General features: G+C 45.2%; 12 non-coding genes and 2 pseudogenes across 12 annotated transcripts; all 14 read right to left on the bottom strand.

Moving 5' to 3' along the window:
- Window positions 1-842: 842 nt before the first annotated feature.
- On the bottom strand, window positions 843-1,033 carry LOC141221365 (U2 spliceosomal RNA). The gene has a single exon (XR_012289399.1). It is a non-coding gene; the product is annotated as a U2 spliceosomal RNA (small nuclear RNA).
- A 1,114-nt stretch (window positions 1,034-2,147) lies between these two features.
- On the bottom strand, window positions 2,148-2,349 carry LOC141221581 (U2 spliceosomal RNA; annotated as a pseudogene).
- A 762-nt stretch (window positions 2,350-3,111) lies between these two features.
- On the bottom strand, window positions 3,112-3,203 carry LOC141221636 (U2 spliceosomal RNA; annotated as a pseudogene).
- A 1,115-nt stretch (window positions 3,204-4,318) lies between these two features.
- LOC141221364 (U2 spliceosomal RNA) lies at window positions 4,319-4,509 on the bottom strand. Its single transcript, XR_012289398.1, has one exon. It is a non-coding gene; the product is annotated as a U2 spliceosomal RNA (small nuclear RNA).
- A 1,115-nt stretch (window positions 4,510-5,624) lies between these two features.
- On the bottom strand, window positions 5,625-5,815 carry LOC141221511 (U2 spliceosomal RNA). The gene has a single exon (XR_012289541.1). It is a non-coding gene; the product is annotated as a U2 spliceosomal RNA (small nuclear RNA).
- A 1,115-nt stretch (window positions 5,816-6,930) lies between these two features.
- On the bottom strand, window positions 6,931-7,121 carry LOC141221451 (U2 spliceosomal RNA). Its single transcript, XR_012289483.1, has one exon. It is a non-coding gene; the product is annotated as a U2 spliceosomal RNA (small nuclear RNA).
- A 1,115-nt stretch (window positions 7,122-8,236) lies between these two features.
- On the bottom strand, window positions 8,237-8,427 carry LOC141221449 (U2 spliceosomal RNA). The gene has a single exon (XR_012289481.1). It is a non-coding gene; the product is annotated as a U2 spliceosomal RNA (small nuclear RNA).
- Window positions 8,428-9,542: 1,115 nt separating this feature from the next.
- Window positions 9,543-9,733, bottom strand: LOC141221528 (U2 spliceosomal RNA). The gene has a single exon (XR_012289558.1). It is a non-coding gene; the product is annotated as a U2 spliceosomal RNA (small nuclear RNA).
- Window positions 9,734-10,845: 1,112 nt separating this feature from the next.
- LOC141221363 (U2 spliceosomal RNA) lies at window positions 10,846-11,036 on the bottom strand. The gene has a single exon (XR_012289397.1). It is a non-coding gene; the product is annotated as a U2 spliceosomal RNA (small nuclear RNA).
- Window positions 11,037-12,151: 1,115 nt separating this feature from the next.
- On the bottom strand, window positions 12,152-12,342 carry LOC141221497 (U2 spliceosomal RNA). The gene has a single exon (XR_012289528.1). It is a non-coding gene; the product is annotated as a U2 spliceosomal RNA (small nuclear RNA).
- A 1,112-nt stretch (window positions 12,343-13,454) lies between these two features.
- Window positions 13,455-13,645, bottom strand: LOC141221362 (U2 spliceosomal RNA). Its single transcript, XR_012289396.1, has one exon. It is a non-coding gene; the product is annotated as a U2 spliceosomal RNA (small nuclear RNA).
- A 1,115-nt stretch (window positions 13,646-14,760) lies between these two features.
- Window positions 14,761-14,951, bottom strand: LOC141221361 (U2 spliceosomal RNA). Its single transcript, XR_012289395.1, has one exon. It is a non-coding gene; the product is annotated as a U2 spliceosomal RNA (small nuclear RNA).
- A 1,115-nt stretch (window positions 14,952-16,066) lies between these two features.
- Window positions 16,067-16,257, bottom strand: LOC141221360 (U2 spliceosomal RNA). Its single transcript, XR_012289394.1, has one exon. It is a non-coding gene; the product is annotated as a U2 spliceosomal RNA (small nuclear RNA).
- A 1,115-nt stretch (window positions 16,258-17,372) lies between these two features.
- Window positions 17,373-17,563, bottom strand: LOC141221358 (U2 spliceosomal RNA). The gene has a single exon (XR_012289392.1). It is a non-coding gene; the product is annotated as a U2 spliceosomal RNA (small nuclear RNA).
- Between the last annotated feature and the right edge of the window lie 1,084 nt (window positions 17,564-18,647).

The raw sequence follows: 18,647 nt of genomic DNA, 5'->3' as shown, positions 1-18,647 counted from the left end.
AACGAGCAGCTGTCTACCCTTAGCAGGAGGGCTCCTGATTACATACCTCTCCTGCTGCTGCTGCTGCTGGCTGTCCAGCAGCAGACTGAAGGTGGCTGCTGCTGTGCACAGGTATATAAAGGCTCAGAGCCTATTATGACACGCGCAGCCAGCGTTCCATTGCCACATTCCATCTACTGCAGGCAGGATACCTGGCTGGCTGAATGTCGCTGAGAAGCTCACAGAGACCGCCATAAGCAACAGTTTAACAGAATGCCACAGACTAATCAACCAAACTTTTTGGGTTGGGTTCTCTTTTATAGTCTGCAGGCATTAAATGAATGAAGTCAGTGTTCCAGCAGAAGGAGACAACGTTTCAGAAAAGGCATTGTAGCAAACCAAAAAAGAAATTTTAAGCGCAGCAGAGTAACCAGCGCACATACCTGTTAGCTCAGGTGAGTTTAAAAGGCTGCTGTTGATAACAAGGGCATTTGCTAAATAGATGGTGTGTGTGCAACAATATACTGAAAGGTCAATTATATTGTGCAGCTTATCTCACCACCTGTAGTTATTTAGGTGAAAGCTCCAAAATGCTTGCCTAATATGTCTGTTTATCCAAAAGGAAGTAAAAAGGGAGAGCTAGAAAGATAGCATTGCATCACATTACATGGCAATGCAATGCACAGTTGCTGAAGTTGAACCAAAATGAGCTTGTAATCTGGCTTCTGCAACTTTGAACATGAAAAATCCAATGAGGAGAAGAAAAGCAAAGCCAAAGAGTCCATCCCAAAATCCGACAAACAAGCAAAATGAACAAAAAACATTGAATTCAATTCTTTCTGATTTTAGAAACTGCATTAAAGAAGGGGTGCACCGGTCCTGGAGATACTGCAATACCAGGTCAATGCGTGGAGTGGACAGAGCAAGCTCTTTTTCCATCTCCCTGTTCTAAAAATCCATTTAATATATGGTCCCCAGATAGGGGACGTATCAGATATTAAACTGATAAGAACAGATACTACACTTGATCTTAGCCAAAAGGCCGAGAAGCGATAACCAGAATTGGTTTCAAACTACGGAGCCACCCAAGGATCCTGAAAAGTCCATTTGTGGAGATGAGCTCCTGGACTCCCGTTAAGAAGACATGTTGTCAACCTCTAGATCCCTTACATGCCTGCACTTTTCGGCTTGCTGCTGCTGCAATCCACGCGTTTTAGATCTGCATAACTCCACCTCTTTAAACACAGCACCTTCACCCCCTGCTGTTCCCACCCGCCTCAACACCGTTGGAAGGGAGGAGAACCAATTAAGGCGGGGGGTGGGGTGGAACGAGCAGCTGTCTACCCTTAGCAGGAGGGCTCCTGATTACATACCTCTCCTGCTGCTGCTGCTGCTGGCTGTCCAGCAGCAGACTGAAGGTGGCTGCTGCTGTGCACAGGTATATAAAGGCTCAGAGCCTATTATGACACGCGCAGCCAGCGTTCCATTGCCACATTCCATCTACTGCAGGCAGGATACCTGGCTGGCTGAATGTCGCTGAGAAGCTCACAGAGACCGCCATAAGCAACAGTTTAACAGAATGCCACAGACTAATCAACCAAACTTTTTGGGTTGGGTTCTCTTTTATAGTCTGCAGGCATTAAATGAAAGAAGTCAGTGTTCCAGCAGAAGGAGACAACGTTTCAGAAAAGGCATTGTAGCAAACCAAAAAAGAAATTTTAAGCGCAGCAGAGTAACCAGCGCACATACCTGTTAGCTCAGGTGAGTTTAAAAGGCTGCTGTTGATAACAAGGGCATTTGCTAAATAGATGGTGTATGTGCAACAATATACTGAAAGGTCAATTATATTGTGCAGCTTATCTCACCACCTGTAGTTATTTAGGTGAAAGCTCCAAAATGCTTGCCTAATATGTCTGTTTATCCAAAAGGAAGTAAAAGGGAGAGCTAGAAAGATAGCATTGCATCACATTACATGGCAATGCAATGCACAGTTGCTGAAGTTGAACCAAAATGAGCTTGTAATCTGGCTTCTGCAACTTTGAACATGAAAAATCCAATGAGGAGAAGAAAAGCAAAGCCAAAGAGTCCATCCCAAAATCCGACAAACAAGCAAAATGAACAAAAAACATTGAATTCAATTCTTTCTGATTTTAGAAACTGCATTAAAGAAGGGGTGCACCGGTCCTGGAGATACTGCAATACCAGGTCAATGCGTGGAGTGGACAGAGCAAGCTCTTTTTCCATCTCCCTGTTCTAAAAATCCATTTAATATATGGTCCCCAGATAGGGGACGTATCAGATATTAAACTGATAAGAACAGATTTTTTGAAAGCCCGAATTCGTGTACAAAACCCGAGTGCGCTTAAAAAAGTGACAAGTGCCACAAAAAAAGTGCACTAGGATGCTGGTCTTCTTGAAACCCTCTCCAAAAGGAGAAGGGTCCCCCAAACCATTCCCCGTCCCTCCGAGCCAAAAGGCCACAGCGAGGAACAGGGACAAAAAGCCACCTCCAGCCGAAGCCAGAGGCGACCCAATCTTACCCCCAGCACCTGCCCGAGTTCTCACCCGAGCAAGGCACTGGGAGCCAAAGACTGTGCTCCCCTCCCGGAAGAGGGGAGCCAACAACGCTCTCCTCCCGAAAGAGGAGAGCCAGGGGGGTTCAGGGGGGAGCGGAACCTGATGGCCACACACTCCCCCCCTAGACCTGCCAAGAGAGGAACCCGTAAGGGAACCGCATCCCAACAAAATCCTAGTAGGACGTGACACACGTGAATAAGTGGACACACAGTGACAAAGAAATTAAATAAATAGTGAAGGTTTCACAGTATAATACTGCCCGGACCTTCGACCGGGAATTGAAAAATTCCCCATCCTAAGGCCAGAAGGCCCGGAATAAGGGTGTGTGCGAAGAAAGAAAATTTGAAGTGCTTGTGCAAATGTGCCATAAACTCAAGTGTGGTTCCCAATCCCAGTGAGTTAAGGCACCCCAGGGTCACCACTCCTGGGGCACTTCACACTTCGGGCTTTCGATCTTCCCCGGCCCAATGGCGTCGATCCTGGGGGGCCATGCTTTCCACCAGATGACTATATTAGCCACCTGGCGTACTAACAAGCGCCTAAACCACAGTGTGCATAATGTATCAATCTACTAGGGCGGCCAACATCCAAAACCGCCTTTTCGAAAGATACTACACTTGATCTTAGCCAAAAGGCCGAGAAGCGATAACCAGAATTGGTTTCAAACTACGGAGCCACCCAAGGATCCTGAAAAGTCCATTTGTGGAGATGAGCTCCTGGACTCCCGTTAAGAAGACATGTTGTCAACCTCTAGATCCCTTACATGCCTGCACTTTTCGGCTTGCTGCTGCTGCAATCCACGCGTTTTAGATCTGCATAACTCCACCTCTTTAAACGCAGCACCTTCACCCCCTGCTGTTCCCACCCGCCTCAACACCGTTGGAAGGGAGGAGAACCAATTAAGGCGGGGGGTGGGGTGGAACGAGCAGCTGTCTACCCTTAGCAGGAGGGCTCCTGATTACATACCTCTCCTGCTGCTGCTGCTGCTGGCTGTCCAGCAGCAGACTGAAGGTGGCTGCTGCTGTGCACAGGTATATAAAGGCTCAGAGCCTATTATGACACGCGCAGCCAGCGTTCCATTGCCACATTCCATCTACTGCAGGCAGGATACCTGGCTGGCTGAATGTCGCTGAGAAGCTCACAGAGACCGCCATAAGCAACAGTTTAACAGAATGCCACAGACTAATCAACCAAACTTTTTGGGTTGGGTTCTCTTTTATAGTCTGCAGGCATTAAATGAAAGAAGTCAGTGTTCCAGCAGAAGGAGACAACGTTTCAGAAAAGGCATTGTAGCAAACCAAAAAAGAAATTTTAAGCGCAGCAGAGTAACCAGCGCACATACCTGTTAGCTCAGGTGAGTTTAAAAGGCTGCTGTTGATAACAAGGGTATTTGCTAAATAGATGGTGTGTGTGCAACAATATACTGAAAGGTCAATTATATTGTGCAGCTTATCTCACCACCTGTAGTTATTTAGGTGAAAGCTCCAAAATGCTTGCCTAATATGTCTGTTTATCCAAAAGGAAGTAAAAAGGGAGAGCTAGAAAGATAGCATTGCATCACATTACATGGCAATGCAATGCACAGTTGCTGAAGTTGAACCAAAATGAGCTTGTAATCTGGCTTCTGCAACTTTGAACATGAAAAATCCAATGAGGAGAAGAAAAGCAAAGCCAAAGAGTCGATCCCCAAATCCGACAAACAAGCAAAATGAACAAAAAACATTGAATTCAATTCTTTCTGATTTTAGAAACTGCATTAAAGAAGGGGTGCACCGGTCCTGGAGATACTGCAATACCAGGTCAATGCGTGGAGTGGACAGAGCAAGCTCTTTTTCCATCTCCCTGTTCTAAAAATCCATTTAATATATGGTCCCCAGATAGGGGACGTATCAGATATTAAACTGATAAGAACAGATACTACACTTGATCTTAGCCAAAAGGCCGAGAAGCGATAACCAGAATTGGTTTCAAACTACGGAGCCACTCAAGGATCCTGAAAAGTCCATTTGTGGAGATGAGCTCCTGGACTCCCGTTAAGAAGACATGTTGTCAACCTCTAGATCCCTTACATGCCTGCACTTTTCGGCTTGCTGCTGCTGCAATCCACGCGTTTTAGATCTGCATAACTCCACCTCTTTAAACACAGCACCTTCACCCCCTGCTGTTCCCACCCAGCTCAACACCGTTGGAAGGGAGGAGAACCAATTAAGGCGGGGGGTGGGGTGGAACGAGCAGCTGTCTACCCTTAGCAGGAGGGCTCCTGATTACATACCTCTCCTGCTGCTGCTGCTGCTGGCTGTCCAGCAGCAGACTGAAGGTGGCTGCTGCTGTGCACAGGTATATAAAGGCTCAGAGCCTATTATGACACGCGCAGCCAGCGTTCCATTGCCACATTCCATCTACTGCAGGCAGGATACCTGGCTGGCTGAATGTCGCTGAGAAGCTCACAGAGACCGCCATAAGCAACAGTTTAACAGAATGCCACAGACTAATCAACCAAACTTTTTGGGTTGGGTTCTCTTTTATAGTCTGCAGGCATTAAATGAAAGAAGTCAGTGTTCCAGCAGAAGGAGACAACGTTTCAGAAAAGGCATTATAGCAAACCAAAAAAGAAATTTTAAGCGCAGCAGAGTAACCAGCGCACATACCTGTTAGCTCAGGTGAGTTTAAAAGGCTGCTGTTGATAACAAGAGCATTTGCTAAATTGATGGTGTGTGTGCAACAATATACTGAAAGGTCAATTATATTGTGCAGCTTATCTCACCACCTGTAGTTATTTAGGTGAAAGCTCCAAAATGCTTGCCTAATATGTCTGTTTATCCAAAAGGAAGTAAAAAGGGAGAGCTAGAAAGATAGCATTGCATCACATTACATGGCAATGCAATGCACAGTTGCTGAAGTTGAACCAAAATGAGCTTGTAATCTGGCTTCTGCAACTTTGAACATGAAAAATCCACTGAGGAGAAGAAAAGCAAAGCCAAAGAGTCCATCCCAAAATCCGACAAACAAGCAAAATGAACAAAAAACATTGAATTCAATTCTTTCTGATTTTAGAAACTGCATTAAAGAAGGGGTGCACCGGTCCTGGAGATACTGCAATACCAGGTCAATGCGTGGAGTGGACAGAGCAAGCTCTTTTTCCATCTCCCTGTTCTAAAAATCCATTTAATATATGGTCCCCAGATAGGGGACGTATCAGATATTAAACTGATATGAACAGATACTACACTTGATCTTAGCCAAAAGGCCGAGAAGCGATAACCAGAATTGGTTTCAAACTACGGAGCCACCCAAGGATCCTGAAAAGTCCATTTGTGGAGATGAGCTCCTGGACTCCCGTTAAGAAGACATGTTGTCAACCTCTAGATCCCTTACATGCCTGCACTTTTCGGCTTGCTGCTGCTGCAATCCACGCGTTTTAGATCTGCATAACTCCACCTCTTTAAACACAGCACCTTCACCCCCTGCTGTTCCCACCCGCCTCAACACCGTTGGAAGGGAGGAGAACCAATTAAGGCGGAGGGTGGGGTGGAACGAGCAGCTGTCTACCCTTAGCAGGAGGGCTCCTGATTACATACCTCTCCTGCTGCTGCTGCTGCTGGCTGTCCAGCAGCAGACTGAAGGTGGCTGCTGCTGTGCACAGGTATATAAAGGCTCAGAGCCTATTATGACACGCGCAGCCAGCGTTCCATTGCCACATTCCATCTACTGCAGGCAGGATACCTGGCTGGCTGAATGTCGCTGAGAAGCTCACAGAGACCGCCATAAGCAACAGTTTAACAGAATGCCACAGACTAATCAACCAAACTTTTTGGGTTGGGTTCTCTTTTATAGTCTGCAGGCATTAAATGAAAGAAGTCAGTGTTCCAGCAGAAGGAGACAACGTTTCAGAAAAGGCATTGTAGCAAACCAAAAAAGAAATTTTAAGCGCAGCAGAGTAACCAGCGCACATACCTGTTAGCTCAGGTGAGTTTAAAAGGCTGCTGTTGATAACAAGGGCATTTGCTAAATAGATGGTGTGTGTGCAACAATATACTGAAAGGTCAATTATATTGTGCAGCTTATCTCACCACCTGTAGTTATTTAGGTGAAAGCTCCAAAATGCTTGCCTAATATGTCTGTTTATCCAAAGGGAAGTAAAAAGGGAGAGCTAGAAAGATAGCATTGCATCACATTACATGGCAATGCAATGCACAGTTGCTGAAGTTGAACCAAAATGAGCTTGTAATCTGGCTTCTGCAACTTTGAACATGAAAAATCCAATGAGGAGAAGAAAAGCAAAGCCAAAGAGTCCATCCCAAAATCCGACAAACAAGCAAAATGAACAAAAAACATTGAATTCAATTCTTTCTGATTTTAGAAACTGCATTAAAGAAGGGGTGCATCGGTCCTGGAGATACTGCAATACCAGGTCAATGCGTGGAGTGGACAGAGCAAGCTCTTTTTCCATCTCCCTGTTCTAAAAATCCATTTAATATATGGTCCCCAGATAGGGGACGTATCAGATATTAAACTGATAAGAACAGATACTACACTTGATCTTAGCCAAAAGGCCGAGAAGCGATAACCAGAATTGGTTTCAAACTACGGAGCCACCCAAGGATCCTGAAAAGTCCATTTGTGGAGATGAGCTCCTGGACTCCCGTTAAGAAGACATGTTGTCAACCTCTAGATCCCTTACATGCCTGCACTTTTCGGCTTGCTGCTGCTGCAATCCACGCGTTTTAGATCTGCATAACTCCACCTCTTTAAACACAGCACCTTCACCCCCTGCTGTTCCCACCCGCCTCAACACCGTTGGAAGGGAGGAGAACCAATTAAGGCGGGGGGTGGGGTGGAACGAGCAGCTGTCTACCCTTAGCAGGAGGGCTCCTGATTACATACCTCTCCTGCTGCTGCTGCTGCTGGCTGTCCAGCAGCAGACTGAAGGTGGCTGCTGCTGTGCACAGGTATATAAAGGCTCAGAGCCTATTATGACACGCGCAGCCAGCGTTCCATTGCCACATTCCATCTACTGCAGGCAGGATACCTGGCTGGCTGAATGTCGCTGAGAAGCTCACAGAGACCGCCATAAGCAACAGTTTAACAGAATGCCACAGACTAATCAACCAAACTTTTTGGGTTGGGTTCTCTTTTATAGTCTGCAGGCATTAAATGAAAGAAGTCAGTGTTCCAGCAGAAGGAGACAACGTTTCAGAAAAGGCATTGTAGCAAACCAAAAAAGAAATTTTAAGCGCAGCAGAGTAACCAGCGCACATACCTGTTAGCTCAGGTGAGTTTAAAAGGCTGCTGTTGATAACAAGGGCATTTGCTAAATAGATGGTGTGTGTGCAACAATATACTGAAAGGTCAATTATATTGTGCAGCTTATCTCACCACCTGTAGTTATTTAGGTGAAAGCTCCAAAATGCTTGCCTAATATGTCTGTTTATCCAAAAGGAAGTAAAAAGGGAGAGCTAGAAAGATAGCATTGCATCACATTACATGGCAATGCAATGCACAGTTGCTGAAGTTGAACCAAAATGAGCTTGTAATCTGGCTTCTGCAACTTTGAACATGAAAAATCCAATGAGGAGAAGAAAAGCAAAGCCAAAGAGTCCATCCCAAAATCCGACAAACAAGCAAAATGAACAAAAAACATTGAATTCAATTCTTTCTGATTTTAGAAACTGCATTAAAGAAGGGGTGCATCGGTCCTGGAGATACTGCAATACCAGGTCAATGCGTGGAGTGGACAGAGCAAGCTCTTTTTCCATCTCCCTGTTCTAAAAATCCATTTAATATATGGTCCCCAGATAGGGGACGTATCAGATATTAAACTGATAAGAACAGATACTACACTTGATCTTAGCCAAAAGGCCGAGAAGCGATAACCAGAATTGGTTTCAAACTACGGAGCCACCCAAGGATCCTGAAAAGTCCATTTGTGGAGATGAGCTCCTGGACTCCCGTTAAGAAGACATGTTGTCAACCTCTAGATCCCTTACATGCCTGCACTTTTCGGCTTGCTGCTGCTGCAATCCACGCGTTTTAGATCTGCATAACTCCACCTCTTTAAACACAGCACCTTCACCCCCTGCTGTTCCCACCTGCCTCAACACCGTTGGAAGGGAGGAGAACCAATTAAGGCGGGGGGTGGGGTGGAACGAGCAGCTGTCTACCCTTAGCAGGAGGGCTCCTGATTACATACCTCTCCTGCTGCTGCTGCTGCTGGCTGTCCAGCAGCAGACTGAAGGTGGCTGCTGCTGTGCACAGGTATATAAAGGCTCAGAGCCTATTATGACACGCGCAGCCAGCGTTCCATTGCCACATTCCATCTACTGCAGGCAGGATACCTGGCTGGCTGAATGTCGCTGAGAAGCTCACAGAGACCGCCATAAGCAACAGTTTAACAGAATGCCACAGACTAATCAACCAAACTTTTTGGGTTGGGTTCTCTTTTATAGTCTGCAGGCATTAAATGAAAGAAGTCAGTGTTCCAGCAGAAGGAGACAACGTTTCAGAAAAGGCATTGTAGCAAACCAAAAAAGAAATTTTAAGCGCAGCAGAGTAACCAGCGCACATACCTGTTAGCTCAGGTGAGTTTAAAAGGCTGCTGTTGATAACAAGGGCATTTGCTAAATAGATGGTGTGTGTGCAACAATATACTGAAAGGTCAATTATATTGTGCAGCTTATCTCACCACCTGTAGTTATTTAGGTGAAAGCTCCAAAATGCTTGCCTAATATGTCTGTTTATCCAAAAGGAAGTAAAAAGGGAGAGCTAGAAAGATAGCATTGCATCACATTACATGGCAATGCAATGCACAGTTGCTGAAGTTGAACCAAAATGAGCTTGTAATCTGGCTTCTGCAACTTTGAACATGAAAAATCCAATGAGGAGAAGAAAAACAAAGCCAAAGAGTCCATCCCAAAATCCGACAAACAAGCAAAATGAACAAAAAACATTGAATTCAATTCTTTCTGATTTTAGAAACTGCATTAAAGAAGGGGTGCACCGGTCCTGGAGATACTGCAATACCAGGTCAATGCGTGTAGTGGACAGAGCAAGCTCTTTTTCCATATCCCTGTTCTAAAAATCCATTTAATATATGGTCCCCAGATAGGGGACGTATCAGATATTAAACTGATAAGAACAGATACTACACTTGATCTTAGCCAAAAGGCCGAGAAGCGATAACCAGAATTGGTTTCAAACTACGGAGCCACCCAAGGATCCTGAAAAGTCCATTTGTGGAGATGAGCTCCTGGACTCCCGTTAAGAAGACATGTTGTCAACCTCTAGATCCCTTACATGCCTGCACTTTTCGGCTTGCTGCTGCTGCAATCCACGCGTTTTAGATCTGCATAACTCCACCTCTTTAAACACAGCACCTTCACCCCCTGCTGTCCCCACCCGCCTCAACACCGTTGGAAGGGAGGAGAACCAATTAAGGCGGGGGGTGGGGTGGAACGAGCAGCTGTCTACCCTTAGCAGGAGGGCTCCTGATTACATACCTCTCCTGCTGCTGCTGCTGGCTGTCCAGCAGCAGACTGAAGGTGGCTGCTGCTGTGCACAGGTATATAAAGGCTCAGAGCCTATTATGACACGCGCAGCCAGCGTTCCATTGCCACATTCCATCTACTGCAGGCAGGATACCTGGCTGGCTGAATGTCGCTGAGAAGCTCACAGAGACCGCCATAAGCAACAGTTTAACAGAATGCCACAGACTAATCAACCAAACATTTTGGGTTGGGTTCTCTTTTATAGTCTGCAGGCATTAAATGAAAGAAGTCAGTGTTCCAGCAGAAGGAGACAACGTTTCAGAAAAGGCATTGTAGCAAACCAAAAAAGAAATTTTAAGCGCAGCAGAGTAACCAGCGCACATACCTGTTAGCTCAGGTGAGTTTAAAAGGCTGCTGTTGATAACAAGGGCATTTGCTAAATAGATGGTGTGTGTGCAACAATATACTGAAAGGTCAATTATATTGTGCAGCTTATCTCACCACCTGTAGTTATTTAGGTGAAAGCTCCAAAATGCTTGCCTAATATGTCTGTTTATCCAAAAGGAAGTAAAAAGGGAGAGCTAGAAAGATAGCATTGCATCACATTACATGGCAATGCAATGCACAGTTGCTGAAGTTGAACCAAAATGAGCTTGTAATCTGGCTTCTGCAACTTTGAACATGAAAAATCCAATGAGGAGAAGAAAAGCAAAGCCAAAGAGTCCATCCCCAAATCCGACAAACAAGCAAAATGAACAAAAAACATTGAATTCAATTCTTTCTGATTTTAGAAACTGCATTAAAGAAGGGGTGCACCGGTCCTGGAGATACTGCAATACCAGGTCAATGCGTGGAGTGGACAGAGCAAGCTCTTTTTCCATCTCCCTGTTCTAAAAATCCATTTAATATATGGTCCCCAGATAGGGGACGTATCAGATATTAAACTGATAAGAACAGATACTACACTTGATCTTAGCCAAAAGGCCGAGAAGCGATAACCAGAATTGGTTTCAAACTACGGAGCCACTCAAGGATCCTGAAAAGTCCATTTGTGGAGATGAGCTCCTGGACTCCCGTTAAGAAGACATGTTGTCAACCTCTAGATCCCTTACATGCCTGCACTTTTCGGCTTGCTGCTGCTGCAATCCATGCGTTTTAGATCTGCATAAATCCACCTCTTTAAACACAGCACCTTCACCCCCTGCTGTTCCCACCCGCCTCAACACCGTTGGAAGGGAGGAGAACCAATTAAGGCGGGGGGTGGGGTGGAACGAGCAGCTGTCTACCCTTAGCAGGAGGGCTCCTGATTACATACCTCTCCTGCTGCTGCTGCTGCTGGCTGTCCAGCAGCAGACTGAAGGTGGCTGCTGCTGTGCACAGGTATATAAAGGCTCAGAGCCTATTATGACACGCGCAGCCAGCGTTCCATTGCCACATTCCATCTACTGCAGGCAGGATACCTGGCTGGCTGAATGTCGCTGAGAAGCTCACAGAGACCGCCATAAGCAACAGTTTAACAGAATGCCACAGACTAATCAACCAAACTTTTTGGGTTGGGTTCTCTTTTATAGTCTGCAGGCATTAAATGAAAGAAGTCAGTGTTCCAGCAGAAGGAGACAACGTTTCAGAAAAGGCATTGTAGCAAACCAAAAAAGAAATTTTAAGCGCAGCAGAGTAACCAGCGCACATACCTGTTAGCTCAGGTGAGTTTAAAAGGCTGCTGTTGATAACAAGGGCATTTGCTAAATAGATGGTGTGTGTGCAACAATATACTGAAAGGTCAATTATATTGTGCAGCTTATCTCACCACCTGTAGTTATTTAGGTGAAAGCTCCAAAATGCTTGCCTAATATGTCTGTTTATCCAAAAGGAAGTAAAAAGGGAGAGCTAGAAAGATAGCATTGCATCACATTACATGGCAATGCAATGCACAGTTGCTGAAGTTGAACCAAAATGAGCTTGTAATCTGGCTTCTGCAACTTTGAACATGAAAAATCCAATGAGGAGAAGAAAAACAAAGCCAAAGAGTCCATCCCAAAATCCGACAAACAAGCAAAATGAACAAAAAACATTGAATTCAATTCTTTCTGATTTTAGAAACTGCATTAAAGAAGGGGTGCACCGGTCCTGGAGATACTGCAATACCAGGTCAATGCGTGGAGTGGACAGAGCAAGCTCTTTTTCCATATCCCTGTTCTAAAAATCCATTTAATATATGGTCCCCAGATAGGGGACGTATCAGATATTAAACTGATAAGAACAGATACTACACTTGATCTTAGCCAAAAGGCCGAGAAGCGATAACCAGAATTGGTTTCAAACTACGGAGCCACCCAAGGATCCTGAAAAGTCCATTTGTGGAGATGAGCTCCTGGACTCCCGTTAAGAAGACATGTTGTCAACCTCTAGATCCCTTACATGCCTGCACTTTTCGGCTTGCTGCTGCTGCAATCCACGCGTTTTAGATCTGCATAACTCCACCTCTTTAAACACAGCACCTTCACCCCCTGCTGTCCCCACCCGCCTCAACACCGTTGGAAGGGAGGAGAACCAATTAAGGCGGGGGGTGGGGTGGAACGAGCAGCTGTCTACCCTTAGCAGGAGGGCTCCTGATTACATACCTCTCCTGCTGCTGCTGCTGGCTGTCCAGCAGCAGACTGAAGGTGGCTGCTGCTGTGCACAGGTATATAAAGGCTCAGAGCCTATTATGACACGCGCAGCCAGCGTTCCATTGCCACATTCCATCTACTGCAGGCAGGATACCTGGCTGGCTGAATGTCGCTGAGAAGCTCACAGAGACCGCCATAAGCAACAGTTTAACAGAATGCCACAGACTAATCAACCAAACATTTTGGGTTGGGTTCTCTTTTATAGTCTGCAGGCATTAAATGAAAGAAGTCAGTGTTCCAGCAGAAGGAGACAACGTTTCAGAAAAGGCATTGTAGCAAACCAAAAAAGAAATTTTAAGCGCAGCAGAGTAACCAGCGCACATACCTGTTAGCTCAGGTGAGTTTAAAAGGCTGCTGTTGATAACAAGGGCATTTGCTAAATAGATGGTGTGTGTGCAACAATATACTGAAAGGTCAATTATATTGTGCAGCTTATCTCACCACCTGTAGTTATTTAGGTGAAAGCTCCAAAATGCTTGCCTAATATGTCTGTTTATCCAAAAGGAAGTAAAAAGGGAGAGCTAGAAAGATAGCATTGCATCACATTACATGGCAATGCAATGCACAGTTGCTGAAGTTGAACCAAAATGAGCTTGTAATCTGGCTTCTGCAACTTTGAACATGAAAAATCCAATGAGGAGAAGAAAAGCAAAGCCAAAGAGTCCATCCCCAAATCCGACAAACAAGCAAAATGAACAAAAAACATTGAATTCAATTCTTTCTGATTTTAGAAACTGCATTAAAGAAGGGGTGCACCGGTCCTGGAGATACTGCAATACCAGGTCAATGCGTGGAGTGGACAGAGCAAGCTCTTTTTCCATCTCCCTGTTCTAAAAATCCATTTAATATATGGTCCCCAGATAGGGGACGTATCAGATATTAAACTGATAAGAACAGATACTACACTTGATCTTAGCCAAAAGGCCGAGAAGCGATAACCAGAATTGGTTTCAAACTACGGAGCCACTCAAGGATCCTGAAAAGTCCATTTGTGGAGATGAGCTCCTGGACTCCCGTTAAGAAGACATGTTGTCAACCTCTAGATCCCTTACATGCCTGCACTTTTCGGCTTGCTGCTGCTGCAATCCACGCGTTTTAGATCTGCATAAATCCACCTCTTTAAACACAGCACCTTCACCCCCTGCTGTTCCCACCCGCCTCAACACCGTTGGAAGGGAGGAGAACCAATTAAGGCGGGGGGTGGGGTGGAACGAGCAGCTGTCTACCCTTAGCAGGAGGGCTCCTGATTACATACCTCTCCTGCTGCTGCTGCTGCTGGCTGTCCAGCAGCAGACTGAAGGTGGCTGCTGCTGTGCACAGGTATATAAAGGCTCAGAGCCTATTATGACACGCGCAGCCAGCGTTCCATTGCCACATTCCATCTACTGCAGGCAGGATACCTGGCTGGCTGAATGTCGCTGAGAAGCTCACAGAGACCGCCATAAGCAACAGTTTAACAGAATGCCACAGACTAATCAACCAAACTTTTTGGGTTGGGTTCTCTTTTATAGTCTGCAGGCATTAAATGAAAGAAGTCAGTGTTCCAGCAGAAGGAGACAACGTTTCAGAAAAGGCATTGTAGCAAACCAAAAAAGAAATTTTAAGCGCAGCAGAGTAACCAGCGCACATACCTGTTAGCTCAGGTGAGTTTAAAAGGCTGCTGTTGATAACAAGGGCATTTGCTAAATAGATGGTGTGTGTGCAACAATATACTGAAAGGTCAATTATATTGTGCAGCTTATCTCACCACCTGTAGTTATTTAGGTGAAAGCTCCAAAATGCTTGCCTAATATGTCTGTTTATCCAAAAGGAAGTAAAAAGGGAGAGCTAGAAAGATAGCATTGCATCACATTACATGGCAATGCAATGCACAGTTGCTGAAGTTGAACCAAAATGAGCTTGTAATCTGGCTTCTGCAACTTTGAACATGAAAAATCCAATGAGGAGAAGAAAAGCAAAGCCAAAGAGTCCATCCCAAAATCCGACAAACAAGCAAAATGAACAAAAAACATTGAATTCAATTCTTTCTGATTTTAGAAACTGCATTAAAGAAGGGGTGCACCGGTCCTGGAGATACTGCAATACCAGGTCAATGCGTGGAGTGGACAGAGCAAGCTCTTTTTCCATCTCCCTGTTCTAAAAATCCATTTAATATATGGTCCCCAGATAGGGGACGTATCAGATATTAAACTGATAAGAACAGATACTACACTTGATCTTAGCCAAAAGGCCGAGAAGCGATAACCAGAATTGGTTTCAAACTACGGAGCCACCCAAGGATCCTGAAAAGTCCATTTGTGGAGATGAGCTCCTGGACTCCCGTTAAGAAGACATGTTGTCAACCTCTAGATCCCTTACATGCCTGCACTTTTCGGCTTGCTGCTGCTGCAATCCACGCGTTTTAGATCTGCATAACTCCACCTCTTTAAACACAGCACCTTCACCCCCTGCTGTTCCCACCCGCCTCAACACCGTTGGAAGGGAGGAGAACCAATTAAGGCGGGGGGTGGGGTGGAACGAGCAGCTGTCTACCCTTAGCAGGAGGGCTCCTGATTACATACCTCTCCTGCTGCTGCTGCTGCTGGCTGTCCAGCAGCAGACTGAAGGTGGCTGCTGCTGTGCACAGGTATATAAAGGCTCAGAGCCTATTATGACACGCGCAGCCAGCGTTCCATTGCCACATTCCATCTACTGCAGGCAGGATACCTGGCTGGCTGAATGTCGCTGAGAAGCTCACAGAGACCGCCATAAGCAACAGTTTAACAGAATGCCACAGACTAATCAACCAAACTTTTTGGGTTGGGTTCTCTTTTATAGTCTGCAGGCATTAAATGAAAGAAGTCAGTGTTCCAGCAGAAGGAGACAACGTTTCAGAAAAGGCATTGTAGCAAACCAAAAAAGAAATTTTAAGCGCAGCAGAGTAACCAGCGCACATACCTGTTAGCTCAGGTGAGTTTAAAAGGCTGCTGTTGATAACAAGGGCATTTGCTAAATAGATGGTGTGTGTGCAACAATATACTGAAAGGTCAATTATATTGTGCAGCTTATCTCACCACCTGTAGTTATTTAGGTGAAAGCTCCAAAATGCTTGCCTAATATGTCTGTTTATCCAAAAGGAAGTAAAAAGGGAGAGCTAGAAAGATAGCATTGCATCACATTACATGGCAATGCAATGCACAGTTGCTGAAGTTGAACCAAAATGAGCTTGTAATCTGGCTTCTGCAACTTTGAACATGAAAAATCCAATGAGGAGAAGAAAAGCAAAGCCAAAGAGTCCATCCCAAAATCCGACAAACAAGCAAAATGAACAAAAAACATTGAATTCAATTCTTTCTGATTTTAGAAACTGCATTAAAGAAGGGGTGCACCGGTCCTGGAGATACTGCAATACCAGGTCAATGCGTGGAGTGGACAGAGCAAGCTCTTTTTCCATCTCCCTGTTCTAAAAATCCATTTAATATATGGTCCCCAGATAGGGGACGTATCAGATATTAAACTGATAAGAACAGATACTACACTTGATCTTAGCCAAAAGGCCGAGAAGCGATAACCAGAATTGGTTTCAAACTACGGAGCCACCCAAGGATCCTGAAAAGTCCATTTGTGGAGATGAGCTCCTGGACTCCCTTTAAGAAGACATGTTGTCAACCTCTAGATCCCTTACATGCCTGCACTTTTCGGCTTGCTGCTGCTGCAATCCACGCATTTTAGATCTGCATAACTCCACCTCTTTAAACACAGCACCTTCACCCCCTGCTGTTCCCACCCGCCTCAACACCGTTGGAAGGGAGGAGAACCAATTAAGGCGGGGGGTGGGGTGGAACGAGCAGCTGTCTACCCTTAGCAGGAGGGCTCCTGATTACATACCTCTCCTGCTGCTGCTGCTGCTGGCTGTCCAGCAGCAGACTGAAGGTGGCTGCTGCTGTGCACAGGTATATAAAGGCTCAGAGCCTATTATGACACGCGCAGCCAGCGTTCCATTGCCACATTCCATCTACTGCAGGCAGGATACCTGGCTGGCTGAATGTCGCTGAGAAGCTCACAGAGACCGCCATAAGCAACAGTTTAACAGAATGCCACAGACTAATCAACCAAACTTTTTGGGTTGGGTTCTCTTTTATAGTCTGCAGGCATTAAATGAAAGAAGTCAGTGTTCCAGCAGAAGGAGACAACGTTTCAGAAAAGGCATTGTAGCAAACCAAAAAAGAAATTTTAAGCGCAGCAGAGTAACCAGCGCACATACCTGTTAGCTCAGGTGAGTTTAAAAGGCTGCTGTTGATAACAAGGGCATTTGCTAAATAGATGGTGTGTGTGCAACAATATACTGAAAGGTCAATTATATTGTGCAGCTTATCTCACCACCTGTAGTTATTTAGGTGAAAGCTCCAAAATGCTTGCCTAATATGTCTGTTTATCCAAAAGGAAGTAAAAAGGGAGAGCTAGAAAGATAGCATTGCATCACATTACATGGCAATGCAATGCACAGTTGCTGAAGTTGAACCAAAATGAGCTTGTAATCTGGCTTCTGCAACTTTGAACATGAAAAATCCAATGAGGAGAAGAAAAGCAAAGCCAAAGAGTCCATCCCAAAATCCGACAAACAAGCAAAATGAACAAAAAACATTGAATTCAATTCTTTCTGATTTTAGAAACTGCATTAAAGAAGGGGTGCACCGGTCCTGGAGATACTGCAATACCAGGTCAATGCGTGGAGTGGACAGAGCAAGCTCTTTTTCCATCTCCCTGTTCTAAAAATCCATTTAATATATGGTCCCCAGATAGGGGACGTATCAGATATTAAACTGATAAGAACAGATACTACACTTGATCTTAGCCAAAAGGCCGAGAAGCGATAACCAGAATTGGTTTCAAACTACGGAGCCACCCAAGGATCCTGAAAAGTCCATTTGTGGAGATGAGCTCCTGGACTCCCGTTAAGAAGACATGTTGTCAACCTCTAGATCCCTTACATGCCTGCACTTTTCGGCTTGCTGCTGCTGCAATCCACGCGTTTTAGATCTGCATAACTCCACCTCTTTAAACACAGCACCTTCACCCCCTGCTGTTCCCACCCGCCTCAACACCGTTGGAAGGGAGGAGAACCAATTAAGGCGGGGGGTGGGGTGGAACGAGCAGCTGTCTACCCTTAGCAGGAGGGCTCCTGATTACATACCTCTCCTGCTGCTGCTGCTGCTGGCTGTCCAGCAGCAGACTGAAGGTGGCTGCTGCTGTGCACAGGTATATAAAGGCTCAGAGCCTATTATGACACGCGCAGCCAGCGTTCCATTGCCACATTCCATCTACTGCAGGCAGGATACCTGGCTGGCAGAATGTCGCTGAGAAGCTCACAGAGACCGCCATAAGCAACAGTTTAACAGAATGCCACAGACTAATCAACCAAACTTTTTGGGTTGGGTTCTCTTTTATAGTCTGCAGGCATTAAATGAAAGAAGTCAGTGTTCCAGCAGAAGGAGACAACGTTTCAGAAAAGGCATTGTAGCAAACCAAAAAAGAAATTTTAAGCGCAGCAGAGTAACCAGCGCACATACCTGTTAGCTCAGGTGAGTTTAAAAGGCTGCTGTTGATAACAAGGGCATTTGCTAAATAGATGGTGTGTGTGCAACAATATACTGAAAGGTCAATTATATTGTGCAGCTTATCTCACCACCTGTAGTTATTTAGGTGAAAGCTCCAAAATGCTTGCCTAATATGTCTGTTTATCCAAAAGGAAGTAAAAAGGGAGAGCTAGAAAGATAGCATTGCATCACATTACATGGCAATGCAATGCACAGTTGCTGAAGTTGAACCAAAATGAGCTTGTAATCTGGCTTCTGCAACTTTGAACATGAAAAATCCAATGAGGAGAAGAAAAGCAAAGCCAAAGAGTCCATCCCAAAATCCGACAAACAAGCAAAATGAACAAAAAACATTGAATTCA

The sequence above is a fragment of the Phyllobates terribilis genome, unplaced genomic scaffold, assembly GCF_046119375.1.
Source record: "Phyllobates terribilis strain yellow unplaced genomic scaffold, ASM4611937v1 Scaffold_325__1_contigs__length_2139453, whole genome shotgun sequence".
Lineage (NCBI taxonomy): Eukaryota > Metazoa > Chordata > Amphibia > Anura > Dendrobatidae > Phyllobates > Phyllobates terribilis.
This window is presented reverse-complemented; position numbering and strand designations above follow the sequence as displayed.